This window comes from Sapajus apella, unplaced genomic scaffold, assembly GCF_009761245.1.
Source record: "Sapajus apella isolate SASKATOON/1434 unplaced genomic scaffold, GSC_monkey_1.0 scaffold107, whole genome shotgun sequence".
In the NCBI taxonomy this organism is placed as follows: Eukaryota; Metazoa; Chordata; class Mammalia; order Primates; family Cebidae; genus Sapajus; species Sapajus apella.
In genome coordinates, this window is record NW_022437047.1 from 2,108,450 (window position 1) to 2,134,146 (window position 25,697).

A 25,697-nucleotide genomic window follows, 5' to 3' on the forward strand; every position below is an offset into this window, starting at 1 on the left:
TTTATCAAGCATCTGCCTGGCATATTTTAGATACTGTCAATATAACACATCCAACATCCAATACAACACATCCCAAACAGACAAAAAGTCCCAGTTGACATGGAGCTTGCCTTTTAGTGAAGGAGACAGCGTTAAACAAGGTAAATAATTGAAATATACCAGCCATCAATGCTAAGGAGAGAGCCACGTCAGAGACTCACAGGCATGTCAGGAGGGGCTGAGTTGTGGTCAGCATGGTGTGGTGGAGGAGGCTTCCCTGTTAAGGGGTTCCCTGAGGGAAAGCCTGCAGGAAGCAGGGATATGGGGATGGAGCTGGGGCCACCTAGAGAAGAGCATTCCTAGCAGAGCCCCTGGTGGTGTACTGGGTGCATTCACAGCCAGAAGGGCAGCAAGGCTGAAGCAGAGTAAGCCGAGGGGACTGGAGGGAAAGGAGGTCAGAGAGATGGACGAGGCTGGGTCACTCGGGGGTTCGGCCACAAGGACTTGCATTTTACACCAGCAGAGCCAGAGCAACAGGAGGAAGGGGCTTAAGCAGTATGATGTCCTGTGACTTAGGTTTTAACAGGATTGTCTGTTTTAATTTGCTAAGGCTGCCATAACAAAGTGCCGCCCAGCAGGTAGCTTACACAATAGCCATCGGCTGTCTCACAGTTCTGGAGATCTAAAGGCCCAGAGGAAGGTGTCACCAGGGCCAAGTTCCGTCGAAAGGCTCTAGGGAAGGTTCTTCTCCAGGCTTCTCTCCTAGCTTCTGGTAGTTTCTTGGCTTGTGGCAGCATAATTTCATTCTTCACGTGGCACTGTCCCTGTGTGCATGTCTCTGTGTCCAAACTTCTCCTTTTTGTAAGGACACTAGTTCTGTTGGATTACCGCCTCCCCTAATGACCTCATCTGCAAAGGCCCTGCTTCCTTCCAAATAAGGTCACATTCACAGGTTCCGGGGGTTAGGACTTCAACATTTTTTATGGGGACACAGTTCACTCCCTAACACCATGGCTTCTCAGTTGGTCTTTCCTAGGACCTGGTAGGCGGAGGCTCAGAAAGCCTAAGCTAGTCAGTACTTGTTTCCCGAGCCTCAGCCTCCATATCCAGGCTCCTCCCTTCCCTCCACAGCTGCTCACTTAGCCAGGAGAGCATGGCTAGCTCCTTCCTGTCTCCGCCCCAGCCCTGGGGACAGTCCCAAGCTCTACCAGCCTCTGCTCCATAGCCTGGGGCTGAGCAGGTAGTGGAGCAGCCTCCATGAATGACCATTTTGTGTCCGGTTCATGGGCCCCCTCCCCTCAGAATCCTCTCTTCTCTCCGGCCTGGCAGGAGGCTTTCCTGGAACCTCAGTGACCTTGCCCTTGTAAAACTTCTCAGAGGCACTGGGAGGTGTGAGGCAGGGGTTGATATTGTTTTCAAAATGAAAGGGTTATAGGATTTGGGTAGAAGCCAAAGGCAGACTTCTGGGAATGCAGCCTGGGTCCAGGATGAGTGGCCCTGCTGGAGGTTATGGCCAGGAAGGGGATGGGGGGCAGTGACAGAGGCTGAGAAGCATGGAGGTCTCACTGTGCATCGTGTCCCTGTCCCCCACTCAGGTGGAGCACCAGCCAACTTGAAATGTCATGTAAATGCTTACAAATGCATAGATGCTAAACTCTAAAAAGAAACACATGAAGCAAGAAATATTTCAGTATTTGTGATGTTGTATGAGGGAAAGAATATAAAACAGAGTTGGGGGCATGAGCCCTCACAGCAGCTGTCATTTACTTTGTGACCTAGAGGTCACCCTCCTCTGGATCCTAGAGTGTCCCTCCTTGGGAATATGTGATGGTTATCAGTGCATACTTTTGAAAAGGATTGCCAAATGGTTTAAACCCTTCGGCAAGTTGTCTAAACCTCCCTATACCTCCATTTTAGTTTCTGTATGTTGGAAATAGCCTCTATCAGAAAGGGCTGGTGATGAGGATTGCGTGTGGTGATACTTGGAAAATGCCTGGAAGCTGCCTGCCAGCCAGCAGAGTCTCAGTAACCATGAGCTGCATGTCACACCAGGAGAGCAGAGGCCAGGATCCTGCTTGGGCCCCTAGCTTTGTGTGTGGACACGGGTAGGGTTCCGAGGTCTGGCCGGGACACCTGCATTGGCCAGGAGCTCAACCACAACTGTGTCTTTCATCTTCAAGACTAAGAGAAGACTCGAGGAGGTTGACCAAGGAGAGGGAGGAAAGGAAGAGGGGGCAGAGAGAGAACAGTGTCATAAGACACATGAGATTGTGCCCACCTCGAGGTGGGCAGAAGCCCCAGCAAGGGGTCTCTGGAGGCAGAGCCCTTGAGATGTCTCATTTCCAAGGCTGCTATGAGAGCTTTCCTTGGGTAGCTGAGCTGGCTGTGTGACAGCTTCTCCATAGCCAGGTCCCCTGTCTGTGTGCATCATTTGTTGAATGCCCACTGTGTGCCCTACACTCCCACATGTCCTGAGAAGGACCAGGGATGTGGAGGTGGATGGCCCAGGCAGCTCCCAGGCCCTGAGCTCGGGCCTGTCATTCTCACGTGGACACGCGGCTGGGGCCTCCTGGTCCACCTCACCCTCCGAGTGCCTGCGCCCACATGGGTGACAGCTCCGAGTCATAGGATCCTTGCTCAGCCCTGCTGAATCAGCAGACCCTCCCTGAAGAAGCTCTGTGGCTCAGAACCCAGCGCCCCTGAGCAGAGCCGTCCTGGCTTCATTGTTCTCCCTCTCTGCAGTCAGAGAGAGCTTGGCTTTTGTATGCTGGTCTTTCCTTGCTAATGGCCTCTCAGCCCCCAGGCCTCCCGCTACACAAAGCCTTATACAGGAGGTGACTCAGCCCAGAGCCACTTTGACCCCTGGGTGACCTACATTATAGGTGGCTTGGCTCTTTCTACTGGGCAATGCTGGGACCAAGCTGGGATCCAAGAGACCCATCCATCTGGGTGAACAGGGGAGCCCTGGAGAAGGCTCTGCAACCCCAGCTTGACTGGAGGGGTCTCCTCCCGCTACCACCCCTACCCCACCCCCACCCCCACCCAGTTGGTCTTGCAGAGGTGGGTTCCGCATGGCAGGCTCCTCTAGCCGGGTAAAGCATCCTCCCTCCCCTTGCTCTCCCGAGCGAGCTGCCACCGCCTTGCCAGCTGCAGCGCCGTGATTTATCGGCGGCTCCTCCTCGCCAGGGCCCACGGCAGGAGGAGTTCAAACACCCGCGAGAAAAGCCACCCGCTATTGATCCCCTCGTCAGGCCTCCCGAGCGCTGGCGGGCATTCATCAAGGAGCATAGCGCGGGGGCTGCAGCTCGCCCTTTCTTCTTCCTTTCTTCTCTCTCCCAAGTCATTCCCCCGGGGCTGTGCCCCCCTTGCCGAGGTCACTCAGAGAGCTCGCCGAGTGCCTGCGAGCTGAGGTGGAGAGCGCCTTTGTCTGCGGCCTCTTTGCTGTAGATCCTTATCAAGGGGGTGGAGCGGGCTGCTTTGGGCCCCAGGCTTTTGAGCAAATCTTTGGAAGTTGGAGAAGTGGAGTTGGAACTCGAAACAAGTGGAGAAAGCCCTCTGAAGCAGAGACTGGTTGGAGTGCCCGTATTTCTGTAGACCCGAGGCAAGTAACAGAAAGAGTTTGCTAACCAAGTGGGCAGGAGAGAGCCTTAAAATTAGCATGTGAAAACCACAGCTTTGGCCTGGAGGCCTCCCATGCAGTCTGGTGAATGGATGCTTGAAAACAATTTGTTTTCTTAATTACGTAAATCTAGTGAAGAGTATTTATCTTTTTTTTTTTTTTTTTTTTTTTTTTTGTTTACCTGGGAAAAGTCTAATACCTTTGGTCTCAAGCCTAGGAGCCTAACTAGGTATATTAATTCTCTTCTCCAGCCTCACCCTATGACTTCTTAGAGTGGGTCCCTGGGAGAACTGGGAGATGGGGTAGGGAGACTGGCAGGTTGTCTTATTAAAGTTTCCTGGGCAGTGCCACCAGGTCTGTGTCCCTCTGCTATAAACCTCTGCTCAATTCCAGTCCAGATTTTGTCTCAACTTACCAAAGTGGTTTTTCTGAACCTCTGGGGCTGGCCACATGGTACCCACACATACAGGATCTTTGAAAAATGAACTTGGAAGTCTCAAACACATGGGTCTTTGGTGGCTTAGAAAGCACTAAGGATCAGATTAGAATAGTGAACTGTCACTGCACAGAACTGGCAAGGGGGTGTGTTCTGGTTTTTAAAATCAGATTAACGGTAGAAACCAGATCTTAAGTACATCCATCTCAGTGTTCTCTTGGTACATGTGTGCGCTATTGTCCCACCCCATCTGTTTTCTGGGTGTCACTTGCTGAGCAGTGGGTTTTAGAGTAAGTCAGTCATCTGGAGGATGTGCAGTGTGGAGGTGCGAGAGTCTTCACTGGACTCCTGCCCGTGGTGCTGCTTGGGAGGGCAGGGCCCCAGTAAATGTTTCAGTGAGTAAATGACGGTCTCCAAAGCAGCCATAATAACCTATGAGGAGATGAGATGGAGGTGAGAATGAGCAGAGCCTGGAATGTATGCAGAGCTGGAGGGAAGTCCGTCTTCCCCTGGCTGCCCTAGGGTTGGCCTGCCAGCAAGGGGATGCCGATTAATTTCTCTTGAAGGAAGCGAGTTCTTGTCCAAAAGGCGCAAGTTACGAAGTATGAATTAATCCATTTAACCAGCTCCTCGGAGGGAAAGCCCATGACAACTGCATTTCCAAACGCCATCCTCAAAGTGATATTTCAAGTGGCAGTGGGTGGGATTAGAGCCTGCTAACGATTTATGTCAAACAAGGAGCAAGAACATAATTTCTAGATAAGTGATTTGTCTCAGCCACTTCCAGGGCCAGCAGGAAGGTTTAGGGGCCAGCCAGAGGCTGAGGCTGAGACGAGGGGATGGAGTCAGGAGATGCAACCTCAAAGGCCCGTGAACCTGGTCAGCTCCCAGTGTTGGCCAGGGCAGCAGGGCACGGCAGTCCAATTCAGAGGAGATTTTAAAGACAGTCCTGGCTGCCCTTCTTTGGGGATGAATGATGGGACCTCACTTACCTTCCTAATTGTTTGGGGCAGTTAGGTCACCATACAAGCAACTTTCACTGACAGGTGGGTGGGGTTGGGTGAGGGTGCTATAAAATAGGGTTTCTCCCGAGAGGGTAATGATGACAGTGAGTGCCCATGAAAGAGGGAGGGGCGAAGATCTCTGGAGATGGGACAGCACGTGGGCTTCCCGGGGTGTCTGCTGGGCAAAGGGGTGGGGAGTGAGCAAGCTCTGCTCAAAGCCCAGGGCCCTTGCGACAGACAGGCTGGAAGGAAGAGGCCGCGGCCACCACAGGATGCAATGTCAGGAAGGCAGCAGCTCCCGGGGCGGGGCAGGGCCGCGCGCAGCCGCCCCCGGCTTCCCTCCTGCTGCCAGCTCCTGGTCACAGGAACTCCCCGAAGTCGGGGAGCCGGAGCGTACGTGCGCGCGTTCACCCTGTCCTGGGCCCCTCGCTCGGGGAATCCCGGGGGTGCCAGGGCTCCCAGGGTCAGGGAAGTAAGAGTCCGGGCCGCCTACTTTCTCCACCCGGTAGCCCGTTCCGAAAATCCTTTAAACCGAGATTTAATCTGAATGCCCAGCCCCGCCCTCTCCTCCCCTCCCCCCGCCAGAGGCCCCCTCCAGTTCAGCTCCCTCCTCCACCCGCTCCCCGCCGTAGACCCTCATTAGCATGCCCACTTGGGAGGATTCGCTGGGGTTCGGGAGACACCCGAAGTCATCCACCCCCAGCGCCTTCCCGGCGGCCTCCTCGGGCGACAGCGCTCCGGGAGCCCCACTCGCACAAGTGTTGCTTCCAATTAATTGCCTAGGCGGGGGAAGGAAAGGGGCCTGGTCGCCGCCCCCTCCCGGAGGCTGGAGCGCTGCTCGTCGGGTCGTGCGTTCGCTCGGCGGCGGCGTGCACCAGCACCACCCCTGCGTGCAAGTTTGAAATGTGAGCTGCCTCCGATTCATACTCGCTCGCGCTCCCTCGCAGCGAAGTGGCTGGGCTGACGGTCTGCGCGCGCGAGTGAGTGCGGGCGGCGGGCTGGGGGGCGGGGGTGCGGACGGCGAGGCTCGCGGGGTGGGGAGGGCGCGCGCGAGCCAGGGCTCCCTGGAGACGCCAAGGCAGGTCTGCTCGCCTTTCATCTTCCTCCCGCGCTCCTCCTCCTCCTCCCCCCCCCCCCCCCCCCCCCCCGCCGCAGCTGGTCTGGCCTTCCCCCGAGCCCCCAGCCCCACGCGGGCACACGCAGGGTGGGTGGTCACGCCCGCAGGGTCCGCGAGCGCGGCGCAGAGCGTGGGCCGTGGGAAGTTTCTCCGGCGCGCCCCGTGCGCCCCCGCCCCCCGCGCGCCCCCGGCCCATCCCCGTCCCCGGAGGGCTGTCGCTTGCGCCCGGGCGCGCGGCTGGCTGCCTCCTCGGCGGCGGCGGCCCCATTAGCGGAGCCTCCGTCTGTGATTGGCTTCGCCCGGGAAGCTGGAGACGGGCGATGAATAATTGATGTGTGCGGTGCGGTAGCCGGACGGCGGCGGCGGTGGCGGGCAGCAGCGAGCGGGAGCGCGGGAGCCGGAGCGCCCTCGGAGCGGGCAGCGCGGAGCGAGCGGGCGCCGGACCCGCCCGGGCCCCCGCGCCGCCGCCGCCGCCCGGGCGCGGAGCGGGGATGCAGGCGGCGCCCGCTGCCTGCGCGCAGCCTTTGTTCGGCGCCGGCTGAATCCTACCCGGAGTCGCTCGCCTCGGTCGCCGCCGGCCGGGCCCGGAGCCCCCGCGGGCGCCAGGGCGGGATCGCGACCGGTGCAACTTCTAGGTAAGTGCGGGGCCTGAGGGGTCGGCCCCTGGGCGCCCGCGGGCCGGGCCCCGGGCTCCCTCCGGGCGCGGGGTGAGTGTGCGTGCCAGTGTGTGACAGAGGAGGGCCGGTGCATTGTGGGTAGCGCCGTGTGCTGCATGGTGTCAGCCCCAGGCTTGGCCGCGAGAGTGGCACCAGCGTGCACCGGGCCGGTTTTGTGTGCCCAGAGAAGGGGCCTTCATTTCTCCTTGGGGCCAGGGGGCAGAGTGTGCCCCCGCCCAGCTCCCTGAAGGTGAAGTGTTGGCTCTCCAGCAGACATTTTACCGGGCTCTGTTCTCAGTCGGCTCTTGCCGCAAAAATAAGAATCGGCCAGGATGCCTTAGGAGGCAGTGCCTGAGGGTCCTCGACTTCAAGCTGCTCCTTTGTCAGAATGCAGCCCTGATGCTGCCAGCGCCTAGAGACCCCACGGGCATGGTGATGCCACCATTGCGGCAGGGTGCCCTTCGGAAAGGTGGTGGGTGCAGAATAGACTTCTGACAAGTGTTTGCTGGGAAGCTGGCTGGAGGAGAGAGGTGGGTTTGCACCAGAGGGCAGGAAGCAGCCTTTCGGGAGGTGCCCGGCTGTGAGGACCTTATACAAGGCCCTGGAGAGAGGGCCCCTTGGTAGGGGTTAAGGGGCAGCTGCCTGAGGTCCTGAGCATGTGGTTTCGGTGTTGGTTCTTAGAAGCCAAGCCATGGTGCCCTGGGCACTAGATAGGTAGCAGCTCCTGGGCCCAGAAGCCCTCTGGGGGGAAACTAGGAGAGGTTGAGTGTCACCTCTTTAGATGGGTGTCGCGAGACTGTCATTCCTACAGTGGTGACCCAGGCCCTTCGCTCCTGACCATCAGGCTAGGCTGCCAGATGAGTGCTGAGCATGGCTGAGGGCTCTTGCAGCAGGAAGGCTTTGTGTGGCAGGTGGCATGGAGTTGATGCCAGTGTGCTTCTCACTGGCCCACCCTTGAGAGTGGCCACAGAAATCAGGCTCAGGAGTGAAATCAGGCTGAGGAGTGAAATCAGGTCAGAAGCCTGGCTGAAGAGTGAGTTGGGGTGAAAGGCCATGCCACCCTGAAATCAGGGTGACCCCAAATGTTACGTGGGGACTCTGGCTCCTCCAGTTATGGGGCCCTGGGCCTGAAGCTTATCTCCCATCCACTATGGAGGAAAGGCCCTGTCCCGTGGGCAGGGGTCCACGTGGCTCCTAACAAGCCTGTTCCTCTTTTTTGTGTATAAGCCAGGCAGTGACTACCCTCCAACTAGCTGGATTCAAGTCCCCTCCTGAGCTATTTTTACCCTGAACTTCCTTAGTGAGAAACCACCAAACAGCGATGCTTTGGTGAGAATCTACGTCTTTACCGGAAGCGCAGCCTGCACAGAGTTTACACCTCGCTTCATAAGGCTGCCTCCACTGCCCTGCACAGCCCTCCCCTGGCTCAGAGCCCCTGCACCTCTCTCATGCCTACTGGTTCTCATCACAACCTGCGCGCTCAGGGACTTGTGAGCCCCAGTTTCAGATGGGAAAACTGATGTGCCTGAGATCATCCAGTTGGGGATGTAGGATGCCAGGCATGGCTCCAACAGGAGCAAGACCTTGACTGCCCGCGGACTTCCTGAAGGCAGGGACCACGTGTTTCTCGTCACCGTGTGCCCCAGTGCTAACCGTGGTGCCTGGCAGATGGTGGGTGCCCAGTGGCTGCTGAATGATGGTGGCATGATTGGAAGGCTGGTTGGTTGTGTTTTCCCTATTGGAGTGGAGGGGGCAGAGGAATTGAAAGAGCACTTCCAGATTTCAGTCTGCATTGGTGGAGCACCAGTCCATGGTGCAGTTCCTGGGAACTCTGAGATGAGTCCCTAGTCTGGAGTCAGGCAGCTAGAGGGAGAAAGGTGCTCCCACAGAGGTTCTGCCAAAGTCCTGCCTGGGGTTTCCTGAATGTCGCCCTGGGGAGTAAGGAGTGGTTGAGCTGGGTCTAAGATTACACCATCCAATACAGTAGCCACTGGCCACATGTGGCTGTTTCTGAATTTAAATTAATTAAAGGGATGAGTTCAGCTTATCCTTGGCACTAACCACACTTGAAGTGCTCGGCAGCCACCGAAGGCTGGTGGCCGCCTTGTTGGGCAGCTCAGACTCTAGAACGTGTCCACCACAACAGGAAGCTTCATGGACGACAGACAGCGCTGGCCAGGAGGATAGACTTAGGGCAGTGAGGACACCAGCTCAGACCCGAGAGTGTAACAGAGCGGGCAAGTCTGTTCGATAAAGAGACCTTCTGTTTCTCCAGCATTTGTGTAGTAGCAGTCTCCTTGCAGGGAAGGAGTAGACCATTTAACAGGGGAGAAAACTGAGGTTCAATTTTGCCCAAGGTCATCCAGCATGAGAGTGGCATGAGTCCCAGGTCTCCAACCTCTCGGCCAACACTGTGTCATCCAGCAGAGGTCAGCCAGGGGGCACGGGTGGGCAGCGGTCCCAGGAACAGCCTCAGACCTCCCTGAGGGACAGCCTTGGTGCCGGTAGGCGTCAGTCTCTATGAAGTCATCCATCGATCGGTCGGGAGCGCCAACTCAGCCTTGGGTCCTCAGGAACAGAGAGTTCCGTGCTGGCAGAGCTGGAAGGAGCGGGCTCGAGGCTCTCTGGGCAAGGGAGGTGTTTACCTTGAGTGATGCGGCGTGGGTCCCTTGGGAGAGGCTGGCTCCTCCACAGGGAAGGAACTCCTCAGTGGGGCCTGTGGCTGGGATCCTTAGCACCACCTCAGAGAGAGGGCTGCAGGCCTGAGCCCAGCAGGGAGAAGGATTTGGGGACCTTCCCAAAGGGAAGGTATAGTGTCCCCACCCTCGATCTCGCCCCGCCACACCGTGTCACGGGGCATCGGCTGGGCCTCATTCGCCCTCCTTCCCCAAGCCTCGGCATCGGGAGGAAACTCTCCCAGGGCCTGGCAGAGCAGCAGCTGCCTCACAAGGGAGCCTGCTTCGGGAAAAACAAGGCCCCCACCCTCGAAGCACTTGCAGCTTCCCAGGAGCTCCCTGGCCAGTCACCACAGACAAGGAAGGAAGGCCAGCCCACTGCCCAGAGGGCTGAAGGGACTTCCTGCCCCAAGGTCACATGGCAGGAGAGGCCGTGGATGGAACTAAGGCCCTCTCCCGGGCCACTGCAAATCCCAGTCTCCCAGTGGGAACGTGGGGTTTATGATTTCATTGTGTCTGCTGCTTGATTTCCTGCTCCCGCCCCGAGGTGAGGGTTAGCTTCCTGTGGCCTCGTCTCCAGGTACTGAGGTGCCCACTCGCCCAGCATCAGGCCTCGCTGCAGCCTCCAGCTACCATGGCCCTGATGACTGAAGCGGGAGGTCTGAAAAGGCGGTGGCTTTCTGCAGGGATCCTGGCACACTGAAAGTGGGGGTCTTCAAGTCCCATCGCGGCAGCTTGAGGGATGCGAGAACCTTTGGCGACACTCCCAGGTTTCCAGTCCTCTAGAGGGAGAAACTGACAAGGCCTTTCCGGTGTGCACTTCCAGGACCCATAGTGAGTCCTGTGGGGAAAGCCCACAGTGTCTTTGTTCCCCAGGATCTGATGGGCTGTGTGCCTTTCCAAACTGATGCACAGAGCCAGGCGCTGCCCCCATCACCCAGAGTACGAGGCGTGAGGACCTCTGGGTGGTCAGCAGGGCAGTTGCTGCCTCCCTGACCAGGCAGGCTCAGGAAGTAGGACCCTTTTCTTCCCTCTCGGTAGCCCCAGCCATGGCCCTGACTTCTCCTTAGAGCCACCCTGGAGTTCTCCAAGTCCCAGAGACCCTGCTGGTTTCCCCAACTGCTCCCACCTACCATGGAGTGAGGCCAGGCCTTGGAAGTGCCTGGACTGGGGCTGTGGTGCTGCTTTGTGTATATTGGGTGAATGGAGAAGTGGTGATTTAGCCAAGACACTCGCGATTTCTGAAACTGAGGCTCCCAAACCACCCTGGAGAGTTGGCGGGTCTAAGAGGAGGCCCATCCCCTATGATTTGCCTTCGAAAGCTCCCCATGTAATTCTGATAGGTAGAACCATGTCTCCTAAGGCCTAGCGCTGAAACAATAGCATCTGTGGTCTGGTGCCAAATTCGTGTGCGACCTTTGGCAAGTCACTTCCCCTCTGCGGGCCTGAGTGTCTCATCTCTGCCACTTCTTTGTCTCATCTCTAAAAGATAGACCCCACTCCAGGGCCTCGATACCAGCCCCATGCCAGGGAGATGGGGAGAGAGGAAAGTGAGAAAGAAGCTTGGGCAATATCTTTGGGTGCCATCACCCACATCTGGGGGTGCAGTGGGAAATATTAGGGTGCAGCATGGCCAGAGAGAATTAAATGAACAGAGGCCTATGCTCTACACCCCCAGAGCTGCAGAAAGAAGAGGGGAAAATGGTGACTTTCGGGCTACAGCGGCCTGAAACTCTTCCCAGGTGGAACTTGATTTTGGAAATGGGTAGGATGAGAAAGGAAGTGACTGTTGGGTGGGAGGACTAGTAAGTGGGGGCACTAGTAGCTGCGAAGGCGTGGGAAGCAGGAGAGGTACGGCACTTGATGAGAAAAGAGGATGTCCCTCCAGGTGACATGGGGGAGGTGAGCAGGAGCTCCAGAAGAGGTTAAGTGAGGCTGCTGCAACAACTTCAGGGCAGTGGGGAGCCATCAAAGGCTTTGGAGCCTCAGAGGCACTGGGACTCCCGCTTCTAGGAGCAGGGCTGCTGCTGAGTAGCAGGCAGGAATCAGGTGTGGAAGTTGGGAGTAGTACAAGGTCGGCATCCTGCTGGGGGAATGTCCCTGCCCCTGCTGACGCAATGGAAAGCCTCGTCTTGTTTCAGGGTTCCTGTTTTGCGGTTGCCCGTGGTGGGGGGCGAGGGCAGCCAGCTCTGCCTTCTGAGGAGCTCCAGGAACTGGATGGAGCTTGTCCAGACCTCCCCACAGCAGCCCTCTGCTCTCCTGGAAAAGAGAGGCAGTCTTTTTTGTGGAGTCTCTCCCTAGTCCCTTGGGGGATTCTAGCCAGACCCAGGAGGCTTTAAATCAACGTGTGCATTTCCCTGGGGCAATGCACATTGGGACTGGAGTGGAAGCGTTTGAGAGGGTAGCCTCTGGGCTGGCACAGTTGGTCTCCCACCCTTCCAGCGCTCCAATATGGAATCCCTGCCCCCTGGGTCAGAGCCTGCGGCACTGGTAATTTACCAGTACCCTGTCTGCCTCTCAAGAGCTTACGATCAGGCAGCTTCATTGTATGCAGGAGATTTAGCAAGGTCTAGTTCAACCCCTATGTGTGGGAGGCAGGACTGTGAAAAAGTGGGGGGCATGTTTCAGAGAGGAAGGAAAAAAGAAGCCCAAGGAGCCCCTTTTTCTGCCTCTCACTTCTGCTGCTTCCAGGCCCAGCTCTAAAGCCATGGCCCAGGCAGCCTTCCCTGGTTCCCCACACCCTGCGGTCCATAGCTCCTGTGCACATCCAGGACCCAGCGCCATACATCATCAGTAGCTTCCTGTGATCCCTTGCCCACCTGGGTGTCAGTCCACTACACTGAGTTGAAGGACAGGCGGTCCATGATTTGCATCCACACTGGGCACTGTGTAAACGTCTGTCAAATGGCCGGCCCAGAGCATAGGGACGTGGCAGCCCTGGTCATCCAGGCAGGAATTGAGAGGCTCGAGGTCCTGGCCCAGCTCTGGCTCCCCCAGTTGGCTGTGTGATGTGAGGGGTGCTCTCCTTTCTTGGGGTTCCTGCTTGTAAGGAGTAGCCTGGGATTTACTGTGCTGTCCAGTGTAATAACCACACAAATGTTTAAATGTATATTAGTAAAATTAAGTAAAATTAATTTTTCAGTTCCTCAGTCACAGTAGTCACATTTCAGGTTCTCAGTAGCCCCATGGGGCTAGTGGCTACCAGATTGGACAGTGCAGCGGTCCATTCCCATCATGGTAGAAGACCCCTGTTGGCAGCGCCATGCCTGAAGTGGTCACTCTTGTGGCCTGGGGATCTGAAAGCCAGAGGGCTAGCCTTACCTTCCTGTTGGCAGCCCTAGTGGCTGCCCCTCTCCCTTCCCCCCCATGCACTGGGGACCTCCCTGCCCAATCCCCTGGGGCCCTTAAAATGGGGCCACCCAGTGTCCTTCCCAAGACAGTGTCAGAGAGTAATTGTGAAACCCACACCTGTCATTTACCGGGCGACTTTGAGTAAGTCACTCAGCTTCTCTGAGCCTCTGTTTCCTGATCAGTGCAGTAGAGCTCCCTGTCCCTGCAGGGCAGGGTTGCAGTGGGGAGTAAATGAGATGGGGCCGAAAGCTGCTTAGGTCGATATCTGGCCCATAGTAACTTCTCAGTAGCTGGCAGTGATCATCACGGTCAGGTGGATTCATCCCCTGCTGCGTGGGCTTAGTTCCAAAACCAGCTGGGCATTTGGTTCCCCTTGAGTTCCTGAGCCCGAGAGACTGGGTTCTCTTGACCCAGCCCCACCCCTTCTGTCTGGGCCTCAGTTTCCTCATCTGTGTAGTACTCCTGCCTGTCCTCACCCTGTGTTGCAGCTGGAGACCTTGCTGTGCCTTGTGGAGGGTGGGGCTGTCCGGGGCTTATCCCTGCCTTCGGCATGGCCACTGTAACAGGAGAGCCTGAGAAGGCCAGGAGACAGAGTGGCACAAGTGTGCTTGTCACTTGTCCATCCCAGAGAGAAGCTGCAGGGCTCTCCCTGCTGTTCCCATCGGGGAGGCCCCAGCGTATCAGATCTGAAGGAAGTGAGCATGGCCGGCACCCACGCGCCCACTTTCATTTCCCTCTTGGGGAATGAGTGGTGAGAGTCTGCATCCTGGAGTTGTCAAGACAGCAAGGACTTCTCCCTTGAGGTCCACCCATAGTTTGTCAGGGTCTGTGAGCTTCTGTGTTTCCGGGCAGAGGGTCTGTGAATCGAGCCATGTTGAGGTGGCCCTTGGGGTCCAGCCATCCTAGTGAGAGTGGGCCCTCAGAATAAGGACTGTGAGCCTAGCCTTGGCTTCCAGATGCCTAAAGGGTGCCAGGAGAAGCCCTCATTGAGAGGAAATTCTGGGAGCTGCGGAATGATCCCAGGAGCCAGCACACCGCTCTCTGTCCAGCCCCAGGCCCTGACACCCATGGTGTCCTTGGTGCCAGGATGGGTACTGGGAGACAGAATGGCCTTCAGGGCAAGGCCGAAAGACCGTCCTGGGGAACAGACCACGTGCAGGGAGAGGACACAGGCAGCTGAGGGGACAAAGGGAGGGGCTTGCTGGGAACTCATGGCCATCGGAGAGATGGAGGAGGTGAAGACTGGGCACTGAAGTGAAGTGGGGGTTTCCAGTTGGGGATGGGATGGCCCTCCTGTGGCTCCCCACTGTTGGGAGCGAGAGGCCTTCACCCCACAAAGGTCCGTTCCCGAGCTTGCTCTCAGCATCTGCCCCTCTCCTCTCCTTTCTTCTCCGCACACTGGGACCTCTCATCCTCTCTACGCCTCAGTTTCCTCATCTGCAGAACCAGAGACTGGGACTCATCTCCTAGGACTATGGGAGGATTAAAGGGCTGATTCCAGCCAGCACCTTGAGCGCAGTGCCGGGATCACGTCGGCCCTGAGTAAACATGAGCCACCCTTGCTGCTCTGCATGCGTCTCCTCATGTTTGGGAGAGGTGTGTTCCTTTAAGTCACTCGTCCTGCTGCCCCCCAGCTTGGGGGCCTCTTGATTGTCCATTGCAGCCCAGCCTCTCCACACACTCTTCTAACCCCCGCTGATCTGTCGGGGGTACCTTTTCTCCAGCGTGAGCCCTGAGCTGGTGGAACGTGCAGAATGCCCATCTTCCCCAAGAGCCTGAGGCATTTTGGAGCAAATTGTCCCCCTGCCTCCCACCAGGACCCCAGGGCTCTTGACCAGAAGCTCAAGGCTCACTCAGTGTTTGCTGAGAAAAGCCTCGTGTGTTCCTGCAGAGAGTGGGGGACAGCTTGTGTAACCCTCAGGTATGTCTTCATTAGATTTGCCAACAACAGGCTTAGAAAGTTACTGGGCAGTGCTGGGGTGCCCTGGAAGGAGGACAGAAACCATTGTCCCGGGGGGTCAGGGCAGCAGCACCCAAACAGAGAAACGCCCCACCCCTACCTTCCTAGAACCACAGCAGCCTCCACCACTGGGTCTTTAGTGGCTTCTAAGAGGCCACTCTGGCGGTGGGTCTCCCAGGGGCAGCATCAGGACAGGGGAAGGGGTAAGGGCCGAGCACATGGCTTCCACTGTGAGCTCAGGCTTTGGCTCCTTCTGCCTAGGCCAACTTTGGCCCTTGAAAACGAGGCAGGTCCTCCGCCCTCCCCCAACCCTGCTGTTCCTTTGACTGCTGCTGCCCAAGGGCACCCACAGACAGCAGGTGGGCCTCAGGAGTTGGGCTTCTGCCAGTCCCTGCACCCACCTAACCTAGAATTAAGTCTTTCCAGCGTCAGGCTGATCAGGCACCCATAATCCTCTCAGAGCTTTACATGGTGTTGTACCTTCTCTGAGAAATACATTTAATGACCTGGATAAGATCTTTGTCCTCAGGTGACAGCCTCAGGGATGGAGATTTCTGCCCTGGGGTTTCTTCCCAGGTGTGGCTTTCCTGGTCATCCCCTCCTCTGTCCTCTGTGAGAGTGTGTCTTCCCCCACACCCTCTCCAAGATACTCCCCTGGGCTCTTACCTAAATAGAAATCAGCCTCTGAAATGGCCTGACCCAGGTCACTTCCCTGGACACCTCCCTGGTCTTGGGCACCTGCTACGTGAAGCCCAGCTCTCACCCCACCCAAGTGATCCTGGGCTTGAGAAACCCCTCTGCCATCTAGCAGTATACTCAAGTTACTGCTTTTGCAAAACGCGGATACCCTCACCCACAGGCCTGCAATAGCAGCAGGAGTCACTGCATAGGGTGCCCACCGAGTGTGTGAATGTGTGCAGGCATCTGCTGGGGACCCTGGATGCACACGCCCCTGCCGGTGCCATTACTAACACATGTGCTTGTGACCCTTACCATGCACACTGCACCGTTGCTACAGCGCTTAGTACAGCTCTCCATATGTGCAGGAATGCGGCATTTCTTCAAGTTCATGACTATGACTATAGCTCACTCAAGCATGTAATATATTTTGGAATGAGTGAATGAACAAAAGAAGATCTGGGTCTGGGCCGGGCACTATGGGGAAGGTGGAAAAAGACACATTCCCTGCCCTCGGGGAGCTTAAAGTCCCACAATTAAGATGGCAGGGCTGGAAGGCAGTGAGTGTGCAGGCCCACGCGTGCATCTGGGTGAGAAATAGGGCTGAGCCTATTGCAGAGATTACGGAGTGTGTCTGTGACATGGGAGGAGCACATAGGGAGCTGGGTGGTGTAAATATGTTGACACATTCCAAGCCCTTTGGGGCATACAAGTGCCTGTACTGTCCCTCCCTGCCATGCTGGACTGTCTTAGACTATCTTAGGTGCTTCTAGAGCACTTCAGAGTCCAAAAGAGCACTTCCCCAGATGTGGTGGCTTCTCCCTACCCAGCAAGGGGAAGAGAACTGAGGGGCAGGGAGTGTGAGGGGCTGGCGGGTGGAGGTGCATCCTGAACTCTGGCCTTCTACCTTCCAAGTCTGAGGCTTTCGTGTCCACAGGGGTCTGGTGAGGTCCTGTCTCCACTTCCCTGACAGTGCCCTGAGGAACTTGGGGTCCAGACACAGGAGCCTCACTTAGATCCAGGACTTTCTGAGGGGCTCCTGAGCAAAGGAAAGGATGACTGTGATCCCAAAAGATATCCGTCTGCTCACTGTCCGTCATGCCCTGTGTGGATGCATGGGCCTGCACACGTGGCCCCCCACACACGCGCACACACACATGCACACACATACACATACTCATGCATAGGGACCCCACCCTTGGGGTTTTCCTCCCTGTTCAGAAGACTTAATTGTAGCTTAAATTTTCATTTTCAGCCAGCTTTGTTTTGAATGTTGAGTAACTATCACTTGTTTGTATATACTTCAGAAACGAAGTCCCTGGGGGGAGAAGGAGGCTGTTTTCTTAAGCTGAATCCTAGAAGTCCAATTAGGAGTGATTGTTCCACTTCTAAGGTTTTCCAGCCGCTTCCTAGCAGGCCCTGCTGAGCCTCTAATTAGGCAGCCAGGCGCACCCCTGTTCAGGCCCCAGCACAGCTCTGGGTGGCCTGTTTGAGGGCCAGTCTTGGGGAAGCTCAAGGCCAGAACCCCAAGTAGACCTGGAGGGTACTGCAGATGGTCCTCTTTGTTCAGGGAGTGGACTAAGGTCATTACGCGCCATGTCAAGGCCTTGCTGCCTTTGGGGACATCAGTGCAGGCCACAGAAGTGGAGTCAGGGCACCCTGGGTTTAGGGAAGTCACATAGTCCGGGCTAGTTGGCCTTTGCCCAGGCGGGGTCTGCTGGGGAGGCTGCCGAGTGCTGCGCTTGCTCTAACTGGGATCCTCCCGTGATGAGGCCTGGCCTGGCCTGCTGGTCTCTATTCACTGCTAAGCAAACTAAAGCTCACAAAAGGACTGCAGTAATTAGAGCCAGGGCCACCCCTCCAGCAGGTCTGGGTGACCAAGCCCTGCCTTGCAGTCAGCGTGACATTCCATGCCATTGGTCCCACTTGGACAGGGAATGGCCTTCCCGGGTCGAGGCAAAACTGAGAAATTTGAAGGACGATTTAGACAGGTGAGCGGGGGCGTTGGTGAGTGGGGGTGCCAGGCAATGCACGGAGAGCCAGCCAAGCGAGGGACCTCAGCCTTCTTGGCTTTCAAAACTAAACATCTGATATGTTTCACCGCAGTTGTGATTTTCAGCACTTTGCCCGATGATCCCCATCCACTCTTGTTGGGGAAGAAGGGCATGTGGTTGAAGAAACACATGCCTTGCAGCCTCAAGGTCTTCCTGAGCCACCCACAACAGCTGGTGCCTACTCACGCCCCACGGGGCTGTGAGCCTCCAGCCTGGGCCGATTCGGTCCTCTGGTGCCAAAGATGACTGTGGCCACCCTGGGAGACGTTGCCCTCCACCCAGCCCAAGCCAATTCCCTGTGGCCTTGGGGAGATTCGGGTTTCTGCCTGCCAGGTGGGCAGGTCCCCTTGTTTTCCACAGCAGCCACTCAGCTCACAACCCTGCCCTGCTCCTGCCACCTGAGCCCCCAGGTGCCATCTGCCACCCTGGTTCCAGGTGGCAGGTAGGCGGCCTCAAGGCAGGGGCAAGGAGAAGGCAGGCAGATCCCAGATGGGGAAGGCATGGGCTCTAGCCCTGAGGGGCAGGCAGTACCTGGCCTGCCACCTGGCACCTGGGTTGCCCCACCCTTCTTTGAAAGTGAGTGTGAGCAGGTCTGCTGAAACGTGGGTATGAGTAGGTTAGGGGTCCCCCTAGCATGTCATGTCTCTATCTTGGCTTCTCTGTGGGTGTGAGGAGTGGAGTCTTTCTGGGCAACTCTGTGTATCTGCATTCCTGACCATCTCTGTCTTGGGCCCCAGGCACTCCCCGGCATCCCTGCCCCCTCTCGTTTCTCTTTGCCTCTCCAAGTGTACCATCCATGTCTCTCAGAGTCTCTGTGTTCCTGCCTGTCTCTGTCTCTGCATGCCGAACTCATGAGGATGCCTTGGCCATCAGAGCCACCTCCCCTTCAACCCCCATTGAGTTGTTCTACTTAATTTCATTTTCCCGGGGCTCCAACTCACAGAAATAAACCCTCCCTCCCCACCCCTGCACTTTTTTGATTTAACAAGCCTGCTGGAAAACAATAGTGATTCCGCATCGATCATAAACAGAAGTGATTACCATACAATTACAGCCTGAACCATCAGCCTGGATGCAATCACAGAGCCTCATTGTAAATCGGAAGACAATTGCCTGCAGAATTACCCCCAAATTGGTTTAAGTGGCAACAAAAGAGTGTTGGCATTTTCGTATTTTGGAAAGGGATGGGGCAATTCGGGTGTCCTGATGGCAGAGGGTCCCCACCAGGAGCCCCCCAGGGCCCCTTCCTTGGCATTGAGGAGGCTCTCGCTGGACAGAGCTGCCTGCCACCTTCCCCCACCCCATTATTTTCCCTTCATTTACTGCTCCCTTGGCACAGCTTGTCATAAACTCATTTATACTAATGTGTGAGTGGCTAAGTGTACCTTGGAACTTGGACAGCAGAAAGGGGTGAATCTGGTGGAGGGAATTCTGGGGGACCTCCTCAGCTCCCCAGTGTCCCCCTTTCTCCACTCCCAGCCCACCTCTGTCTCTTCCATGTCACCCCATCCCTCTGTGCTCCTGGCCTGGCACACACTGCATAGTAGCCTTCCCCACCGTCTCCCAGCCCTCGGTGGACTCTGGCCAGTATCTCCCACATCCCATCCAGGTCAGCCCACTCCCTCCTACAGCTGCAGTGCGTGCCCCGCATTCTTCCCAGCCACCCAGGCCAGCTGGAGGCCACAGTCCCAACCAGGTGGGCTAAGGCAGCCACTCCAGGGAGGGAGCCTGCCGGTGCCCCCGCAGTGAGTGCCGAGAGGGGATCATAGGCGGGCTTCAGTTGACCTGGGTCTGCTCCTTTCCAGCCTATGGTTTCATGAGCAGTCCCCTGCCAGCAGGATCCTTCTTGAGTGTCTGAAGACTGCGCTCTTAAGCTCCAGCTGTTTCCGCAGAGGCCATGTCTTGCTCTGGGAGGTGACTTCTCTCCAGGGTCAGGCTGCTCTGACATTACCAGGAAAGCCTGCCCACTCACTGACATAGTCAGATCCCCTCACATTCGTCCGTATCTGGGTCATATGCGCTTTGGCATGCCCCATCTGATCCTAACAGAAGGGTTTCTGCATACTTGTGATTGTACTCTAGTCTTTCATTAAAAAAACAAAGAGGTGGGAAGACCAGAGGGGTGACATGGGTTGCTCCAGGTGACACAGCCCATCAGTGAAGAGCGGCGTCTTCAGGCTCCTGTATGAGTGCTTGTTCTAGATACTGTCTCTGCAGCCTCCCCAGACCTGCACAAGGCAGACCGGGGACTCACCTTGTCACTGACCTGCCTTGAGACCTCAGACAACACCAGTAATTTAAACAAGCCCGAGGGAGCTCATGCTCCGTCCTCGCCTGTGTATTCACATGTCAGCTCCACTCATCCCACTGCAGCCCTGTGATCGGATGGGCGGGTCCCTAGTGAGGGGACCAAGGACCAGTGTGGGGACCAGGCTCCCCCAGAGCCCTCAGATTCCTGGTGACAGCAGCTAATAGGCCCCCCTTCTGCCAGCCTCTAAGCCATCTGCCAGCCTCTGAGCCTCTGCTGATGTACCCTGGAAGGCAAGAGAAGCCGGATGACCCTGAGCTCTCTTGCACCTGGTGCCACCGAGGGCTTCGGTTGAGCTATCTTGGTTGCTCTGCAAAAGCCTCAGGACCAGGCACCATCTAGAGTTGGTGTATCTGGAACTAGAAACTTGGCTGCTCCAGCTCTGCCCTGAGTCTGGGAGGCATCGGTGTTAACCTGGGCTGAGTCGAGCCGGGCTGTGGGGTGACCCTGTGCCTGGCACCCCCCTCAATACTAGCATTGGGAGGTGACTGATCTGGCCTCAGGGACTATGGTGATGTTCAGGGAAGAGGCTGCTAGTCCTTGCCTGCCAGGCAGACCTGCCCTCCCCAGGCCCCACCCTGGAGCCTTTGCTCTTGCTGTCCATCTCCTGGGGAGCCAGGTGTCTAGTGGAAAGATGAGGCTCCAAGCCACAGAGACCTGGACTTACATTCTATCCCTGCCACTTTATGGTTTGTGCCGTCTTTAACTCTGAGCGGCAGTTTGCTGTGTTCTGAGACCACAAAGGTGATTGCTGTTGAGTCCACGGCTCTTCAGATCACAGCCTCACAGTCCTTGGTCTCAGAACCCAGAGGGAAGGGACCTCATCTTTGTTGAGCATTTGTCGTGAGCCAGGCTTTGTAGGGCCCCATGTGGGAGCCAGTATTCCCGTGTGCTAATTGGAGCTTATGTTCAGTGAATCGAAGTTATATGGGCCAAGCATGGTGGCTCATGCCTGAAATCCCAGCACTCTGGGAGACTGAGACATAAGGATTGCCTGAGCCCAAGAATTCAAGACCAGCCTGGGCAACATGGTGAGGACTCGTCTCTACTAAGAATCAAAAAAATTAGCCAGGGGTGGTGTGAGGCACACCTGTAGGAGGATAGCTTGCACCCAGGAGATGGAGGCTGCAGTGAACCATGATCGCACCACTGCACTCAGTCTGGGTGGATAGAGCGAAATCCGATCTTTAAAAAAAAAAGAAAAAGGTTAAATGGAATTTAAACTCAACTCCTCAGTGGCACTGGCCACACATCAGGCATGCAATAGCCCGTGTGACCCCTGCCTCCTGTTTTGGGCAGCACAAATTAACATTTCCGTCACTGCAGAAACTCTGTTGGCCAGCACTGTGCTGTTATCATCCCATTTCATAGGTGTGAAGTTGAGGATGGGGAGTGATTATCATGCGTCGGGTCTCAGCTGGATGAGGCAGAGTGGGACATAAATCTGTGCCCATCAGTGCAACATGGCTTTCAGCTCCAAGGTTCTAGGCTCTCCTTTACCAGCCAGCCCAGATACCTCCCCTTTCATGAGCCTTCCATGAGCTTCTAAAGGGCATAGACTGTTTTCTCTGCACCCTGGGCCTGCCCCAGGGCAGGCACTTGGGGTGAGTATCTAGAGTGGGTGATGGAGGGAATGACTGAATGAACATGGTCTGCTGAAACTTTGGGGCGAACTCACTCCCCTCCTGGTAGAGCTAATGTGGGGAGGGCAGAGCCAGCTGCTGAGGAGTGATGGATGGCCCCTCTCCCAAGATAAATGTGGCAGTCAAGGTAATCGGATTGTGTGTGACGGTCTAATTTGTAGGCGAGGGGAGGAAGCGCCCAGCCATGCCTCGCCCCAGCCGCCCGTATTAGTTTAATCAAATGCCCAGTATCTAAATGACTGGGCCCAAGTGATGGATGATGTGAGCTTTGTTAAATGCTGTTGCCCTGTCGAGCCAAACTTCCCAAGGCCCTGCCCGGCTCCTGGACTCTTTAATTTGTTTTTTCTTGCTTGGTTATCTCTGCATGGGGCAGAGAAGGGGGGCTAGGGCTTTTCTGTCTGTCTTAAAGCCTCTGGTTTTTCGTGGAGGAAGAGAAGGGAGAGGAGGCCAGAGCTGGGAGAGGAGTGGGAGGGAGTTATGTTCTGCCTCTTCTGAGAAGCCTTCCTGGGTCACTGCACAGACTTGGGGAGCGCAACTCCTGGAAACCTTCAACTGGGCTTAACTGGGCACTGTGTGGCTTCTGGTCCATGCAGACTCACCCTCACCCTGTGCTTGTCACTCCATTAATGGAAGACATTCTTCCATAGGAAAATTTATCAAGTTTCCCTAATGGTTAGTGCTTGTTTTTGTTTACTGAGAATTTTCCCCAACCCCCAGATCATGAATATTTTCTCTATTACCTTTTTTTTTTTTTTTTTTCCGGAGATGGTGTCTCGCTTAGTCGCCTAGGGTGGAATGCAGTGGTACGATCTCAGCTCACTGCAGCTTCCGCCTCCCAGGTTCAAGTGATTCTCCTGCCTCAGCCTCCTGAGTACCTGGGATTACAGGCACGCACCATGCCTGGCTAATTTTGTATTTTTAGTAGAGACAGGGTTTCACCATGTTGGCCAGGCTGGTCTCAAACTTCTGACCTCAAGTGATCCGCCCGCCTCGGCCTCCAAAAGTGCTGGGATTACTGGGATTACACGTGGGAGCCACTGTGCCCAGCCTCTCCTCTGTTACCTTCCAGGCAGTACGTTGTTTTGCCCCCCTTCTCTCCATACCCCCCACCTGCCTTTTTTTGGTCTGTGGCGTAAGGTAAGGGTCAAGTTTCTGGTCCGGTCATTCTGAGCCCTGAGTGTCTGCTGTGTGCCCCAGACAAAGCTGGGTCCTAGGAAGAGACAAGAGATGAAACAGGCAGAGGCGTGACAGTGAGTTTGAGTTTGAAACAGCATGCGTATTCTGCCAGGCTTTGTGTACCTACAGTGCCCTGCCTTCCGCCAGTGTTCATTGTCGCCCAGCGTTCATTGTGCCAGGCATTGTTCTGGTCGTGGAGGATGTGCTGGCGAATGCAGCTCATGGAAGCCCCAGCCCTGGTAGAGCTTTTGTTCCAGCGTGGTGGGAGGGGAATCGGGACTTTAAAAGCAGGTGGCGAGAGGTGCTCCAGAGAGCGTTGAGGCAGGGGCTGAAAATAGAGGGAGTCGTGGTGGGAAGGTTTTACAATTCATAAACGGGAAGGTCAGGGAAACCCCGGCTGAGTGAGGATGAGGTGGTGAGAGAGAGAAGCATGTGGCTGTCCAGGGTGAGAACCTTCCAGGCAGAGGCAGCACAGTCCCTGGTAGGTGCCAAGGTTAGAATAACCCTGGAAGGAAAAACCCAAAGCCACCAGCAGTGGTTCCCCTTTGGAAGCAACAGCAACAGGGAGGCATCAAGGAGACTGTGTTTTTCAATGCACGCCTTTTATTCGACTTCTGTATATTTCTAATCACATGCCCATATTACCTCTTCAAAATAGCATCTCAAAGTTAAGAAATGGAACAGTGAGGTGGAATCATCGGATGTAATGGGAAAGCTGGGTTTGGAGGTTGGGGAAACGTTAGCTTTATAAGGAGAATGGATTTGTGTAGTACTTATGCAAATGAAAAGTAATTGTATTAATTAAAACTAAACAGATCCCACTCTGCTGTTTCGCTGGTTGTCCTTGGGCAGGTTTCTTAACCTCTCTGAACACTAGTTTCCTCCTATCAAATCAGGGTTGCGGTACCCACAGGATTATCAGGAAAATGAACAGAGAGAGTGAACATGTCTCATTTCTGCTTAGCCTGCAGTTGACCTTCCTGAGGACACGTCCCTGCATGACCTGGCTCTCTTCAGGGCAAAGGGAGACTATATCCCTATCATCAGATTCTCCAGGGGCTCAAGACCCCAGGACGGCCCAGACTCTGCACTCCAGCTCCTCCCGGGGTAGCTGGGTGTGCTCCAGACCCCCAGGCTGAGCGCCATGCAAGACCCTGTGGCCCTTCTGGGTGGTTGGAGGCCCCTCCAGCTCACACTTGCCCAACTGGTGCCCACTCGGCTCAGGCCAGCTTGTCACCCAGCCCCTATGCCCCTCCCGGCCCCGTGTTTCCTTCCCTCTCCTCACATGCAGTGTTAATTTTTCATGGCCTCCATCAGAGGCAGAAGGCAGAGAGCTGTTTTCTGCAGGGAGAGAGCAGGCGCTGGAGGGGGAGGAGGGAGAGAGCTGCGTGCTGATTAAACACTGCAGAGGCCTAAACAAATGATGGCTCCCTCCCCCAGCTGCTCTGGAAGAGAAACAGGGAGCCAGGCCTGAACTGCAGATGGCCCAGGCTGCTGTCTGTCCACCACCTACCTGGGGCTGCTTCCTAGAGCTGAAAGTGAGGCGGAGCCTGCAGGACCTAATTCAGTTCTTACAGCCACTCTGTGACGCGGGCTGCAAGGCAGAGGGCTGGGGGACACCAGCAAGGGTGCTGCTGAGAGCTGCTGGGCGCGGGGGACAACAGTGTCCTCTCAGAGTAGAGACTTTAACTAGACCACACATGCAAAGTGCCCAGAATAGTGCCTGGTCTGAATCAAGTTCTCCACCCATAGCCACTGACAAGGTTACCTTGTTAACCTTTAGGGCACTGAGGTGAGATAGGTTTGCATGCAGGCAAAGAAACGGAGGTGCACACAACCTGCCAGGATCACACAGTTCATAATTAGTGGATAAAGCCAGGGCTCCATGTGCCTGACTCCCTTCCAAGTGTTCTTTCTCCTATCTCATAGGCCAGGGAGAGAGAGTTCAGGGTCAAACCTCCAGAGCTTTGAACGCAAAGGTCAGCGGAGGTCCACAGCAGTATCAGAATGTTTGCCAAGCACATGCTTCTGCTGGCCCTAAGAACTTGCTTATGTCCTGAACCCAGAAAGGAGAAGAATGGTTCCCCCCATCTTGTTCATAGAGTGACCGAGCACCTACATCTTACAGGTACTGAGCTCGTCCCCTGGTCTCGAGCAGTGGTTCTCAAAGTGGAGTCCCCAGGTCCGCAGCATCAGCAGCACCTGAGAACTGGCTAGAAATGCATTCATTGGCCCCACCCCAAACCCAGTGAATCAGAAACCCCACTAGGGGTGGAGCCTGACATCCTTGTCTTTTAACAAGCCTTTCAGATGATTCTAATGCATGGGCAAGATTGAGAACCCCTGGCCTGGAGACCCAGGCTGCAGTGAATCATTCAGCCCTGCTCTGGGACAGCACCATCCAGACATCACCCCAGGTGTGTTGCACTGAGTAACAGGTGCAGCCAGGAAGCAGCAGATGTAAATGGCATTCTTATAAACCATTCTGATTTTCAATGCAACAAGGCAACTGGATATTTAAAGAAACCTCACAGAGAACCATTTCATCAGGTAAAGACTCATCTACAAAAAGAGAAATTCCCTCTCATTTCCTCCCTCCCCTCAGTGTTCTATAAATTCAGTCCCTATCTCAGGTTGTCTTGAACGGCGTGTGCTTGTACACGACTAAAACCAGTAGCTGGCATGCTAAAGGAGTGACATGTATTCTCCAGAATGTACAGGGACCCCTGCAGCTGGGAAGGAGGGCCCAGAGCGATGAACGGAGGCCAGACTGGTGTTTGGCCAGCCAGTGGACATCCACCGGGCAATCTGCTGGGCACTTGGACAGGGTTAATAGCAGCCAGGCATGGGTGATTTCCAGGGCTGTCAAGCCTCCATACTCTGGGTTTCTCAGAAAAGAAATGGAATGCCCGATTTGGAAGTCAAGACATAGAAACATGTAATATGCCAGCCATCAGCTGCTCCTGCTGGATGAATGGATAAGAGGGAAAACCCTACCACGGGTTTTGGATAGAGAACCCACCTGAAGGTTGTCATCTCCC

At 55.8% G+C, this 25,697-nt stretch overlaps 1 protein-coding gene across 11 annotated transcripts in view; it reads left to right on the forward strand.

Moving 5' to 3' along the window:
• Nucleotides 1-25,697, forward strand: part of ZMIZ1 (zinc finger MIZ-type containing 1) — a 243,388-nt gene that overhangs the window by 167,322 nt on the left and 50,369 nt on the right. The window contains exon 1 of one of the 11 annotated variants that reach the window (XM_032259211.1): nt 5,186-6,018. The exons of the other annotated variants lie outside the window; for them this stretch is intronic. The gene's annotated coding sequence lies outside the window, so the exon portion shown is untranslated. Of the gene's footprint in view, nt 1-5,185; nt 6,019-25,697 lie in introns of those variants that run through there. 11 annotated transcript variants of the gene reach the window in all.